The sequence below is a fragment of the Chionomys nivalis genome, chromosome 1 (assembly GCF_950005125.1).
Source record: "Chionomys nivalis chromosome 1, mChiNiv1.1, whole genome shotgun sequence".
Lineage (NCBI taxonomy): Eukaryota > Metazoa > Chordata > Mammalia > Rodentia > Cricetidae > Chionomys > Chionomys nivalis.
In genome coordinates, this window is record NC_080086.1 from 71,354,506 (window position 1) to 71,358,209 (window position 3,704).

The 3,704-nt window shown below is 39.1% G+C and overlaps 1 pseudogene; it reads left to right on the top strand.

Annotated features, from left to right (window-relative positions):
- The first annotated feature begins 2,422 nt into the window (after positions 1-2,422).
- Positions 2,423-2,770, top strand: LOC130883976 (40S ribosomal protein S26-like; annotated as a pseudogene).
- The last annotated feature ends 934 nt before the right edge of the window (positions 2,771-3,704 follow it).

Genomic DNA, 3,704 nt, shown 5'->3' on the forward strand with positions numbered 1-3,704 from the left:
AACAAATATAAATTGAGACTCTCAGTTGATTTAGTGGTTACAGTGCTTGCTACACATATGAACACTGGAATTAAAATCCTCAAGTGTAACATCCTGCCTGCTATCACAGCACTAAGGAAAGAGAAAAGAACCTGATGGAGTAGGATAGCTAGCTATAGAAGACAAACTGGCAAGCCCTGGGTTCAATGAGAGACTCTTCCTCAAAGGGTAAGGTGGAGAGTGGTCAAAAAAGACTCCACATATCAAACCTGGTCATCCACATGTACAGACACACACGGGGATCTGTATTGTTCACACATCTCTCCTCACATAGATCTGAGCATGCATACACACATGCGCATACATCATGCACACATATACATAAGAAAAAAGTACTTAAATGGATTTTCTATTTTCTTTCTATCAAGGGGATTTTGATTGCTTCATTTTCATTGGATTCATTGGAAAATTTGCATACTTCTTCCACTAATGACATTTTGTACCACATCTAGAAGCATCCTTGAAATTATAAAATGGTTTCACGTTCTTTTGTTTTATAAAATTTACTTGTTTTCACTTAAGTATGTTTAATTACATCATGTGAGTGAAGATTCTTTGGATGCTCTGTGGAAGGTATCAGACTTCCTGGAGTTGGGTTTGCCTGAGTCTGTGAGATGCCAGATCCGGGTGCTGAAAATTTAATTCAGGTCTGCTGTAAGAGCAGCAAGTACTCTTAACTGCTGACTTACTCTTAACTCCAGTTTTCCTATGTATTAATCCTATACTTAGATGGTTTTCATGACATAAATAACCTTTATGAATATATTCACAACTGAAATTAATATCACAATCTTCACCATTTTATGTTCATTTTCTGATACACAGTGATTGTCCTTGTTACAGACTATCAGAACTTGGATATTCTTTAGAAAACAGCTTGCCATTCCTTAGCTAGGTACAGTCATGCCAGTGAATTTGCCCAGTTTGTACATAAGCATTCCACACCTGCTGCTTCCCATACATGTTAATGTCAAATTTATGATTCAATATGTTTATGAAGAAGATGCTATTTTTTGGTAATCACTTCCATAGTACTACATGTTCTTAGAGACAGGAACTTTGCTTTATTCATTTTTAATGCAATGCAAGTCCACAAAGATTACAAGCACTCAGATCTTACCAACTGAATAAATGAAGAGACATATCTTTTGACCTGACACAGGTTACCCTCTTCTTGAAAACAGAATTCTTGTGTTTCTAGACAACATAGCACAGATAAGATGAAGTTTTGATTTTAGACCAGTCTTTTCAAAATTCTAAACAGCTCATCTGTCTGACACTTTCATTTTTCAAATGCTTTTGCAAAACTACACTATCTTCCTGTATATCATTTTTTACCTTTATGTAATTTCGTCTTAGGTTGATTGAGTTCCTAAGCATCTCTCCTTTCTTACTTTCAAGCTGAAATTATTTGTGCATTTGATCAATATGGCTCTCAGCAGATGAGATTATTATTTTTAAACTCTGCTGGCCTTTTTGCAGTAATCACAGTCAGTAAATGAAAGAGATGTATGATTTTAAATGCATTTTCTGAATTGAAGTCAATTCATCTACATATTTGAAAGAGTATAATTACTCCACAGCTCATACATTAAGAAACATAACAGTTTTTGAATATATGTGTTTTTAAGGTGTGTTTAAGTTCATATGTGTACAGGCATTTTATATATACATCTATCTGAGAGAGAGAGAGAGAGAGAGAGAGAGAGAGAGAGAGAGAGAGAGAGAGAGAGAGAGAAGCTATCAGCATTTGATATTGTTTCTCAGGTTCTCAGGAGCTCTATACCTTATTTAAGAGTCAGGGTATCTAGGGTATCTTACTGGCCTAGAACTTGAGCTAGGTTAGCTGGCTATAATGCCGTAGCAGTGTATTTGTCTCTGCTCCCCAGTGATGGGTCTCTGATATACACTACTATACTGTGCTGTTTATTGGGTTCTGGAATCAACCTCAGGTCTCAGCCTTGTACAGTAAGAACTTACCTTTACTCCAAATGTGTTATATGTATATCCTAAATCTATATAATCACCTTCACCCTCCTCTTCTACCTGCGGAGCTGTGAAAAGTAATTATGAATCACTGACCTCACGGTGCACTGCAGGGTAAGTCATTTAGATCTGGAATCTTTCCTGATTCTTAGTCCTTTATTGTGTCTGTCTAACTGGTCTCTCTTTTGATATCAGTCTCTGCTGGCAGTGGGTTCGTGGTTTTATCTATAGCATGGAGGTTCTGGGACTGAGTTTCAATACAAGTCAGTGGTTATTCTGCTGTGTGTTGATTGGATAACTGTATCAATACAACCTGTTCCTTCTAACTTTATTAACAGGATAGTAGTGTCCAAATGATGCATTAAGAAATTTTCAGCTTTCGGGACTTGGCTCCAAGATGACCAAAAAAAGGAGAAACAACGGTTGTGACAAAAAGGGCCGCGGCCATGTGCAGCCAATTCGCAGCATTAACTGCGCCCGCTGCGTGCCTAAGGACAAGGCCATTAAGAAGTTCGTCATTCGGAACATCGTAGAGACGGCTGCCTTCAGGGACATATCCTAAGCAAGCGTCTTCTACTCTTATGTGCTCCCCAAACTCTATGTCAAGCTGCATTACTGTGTGAGCTGTGCTGTTCATAGCAAGGTAGTAAAGAATCGATCTCGGGAAGCTCGGAAGGACCGAACACTCCTACCACGATTTAGACCTGCTGGTGCTGCACCACGACCTCCACCAAAGCCCATGTAAAGTGGCTTCATAAAGATAGAAGAAAACACCTTAGAAAAATAAAATGGGACTTAAAAAAAAAAAAAGAAATTTTCACCTATTTGTGTTATTCTAGGCCCAATACATATGACAGATCCCCTTGACATCCATGTCTTCTTCTTGTCACTTTCTTGTACATGGGGCATGTGTTTAGGCTGTCTATGGGGGTTGTTGAAATACTGAGAGAGTCCAAAAATTAGGCCACAGTCTTCATCAATACCTTCTGTCCCAGGATTAAGTAAGTGGGTGTAGCCTGGGGGCACTGAGTACCTAGGCTCTCAGCCTTAGGTATGTGTTTTATTCCAAATTAAAAGGGAAAACATACCCTCTCTTCCTGTAGTTCTACCATGAAAGTGAAAAATAGAAGAAGCAAAGAGCATTAGTGGCTGCATCTGCCCCTTGACTTCATGGCAATCTCCTAAAACTCAAACCTAATCTGTTCTCTCCATTTGCATTCTCTTAAAAGAACTCAAGAACAATGGCAATGGGTTTTTGATCCTACTGCACGTACTGGCTTTGTGGGAGCCTAGGCAGTTTGGATGCTCACCTTACTAGACCTGGATGGAGGAGGGTGGTCCTTGGACTTCCCACAGGGAAGGGAACCCGGATTACTCTTCGGGATGATGAGGGAGGGGGACTTGAAGGGGGAGGGGGAGGGAAATGGGAGGTGGTGGCGGGGAGAAGGCAGAAATCTTTAATAAATAAATAAATTAACTAATTAAAAAAAAGACCTCAATTCCTTGAATAACATTATAAAGCTTCGTAGCTCTGGTTACAGGTTGGCTAAAATATTAGAAACCATTGTTTATCTTTAAGAAAGAACACTCAAGATGACATCAGGTCTATGTAGGCTCCTACAAGAAGGATTTGAAATAATTGGGCAAAATTTCATTCAACATGGTGTCAAAGATGCGCT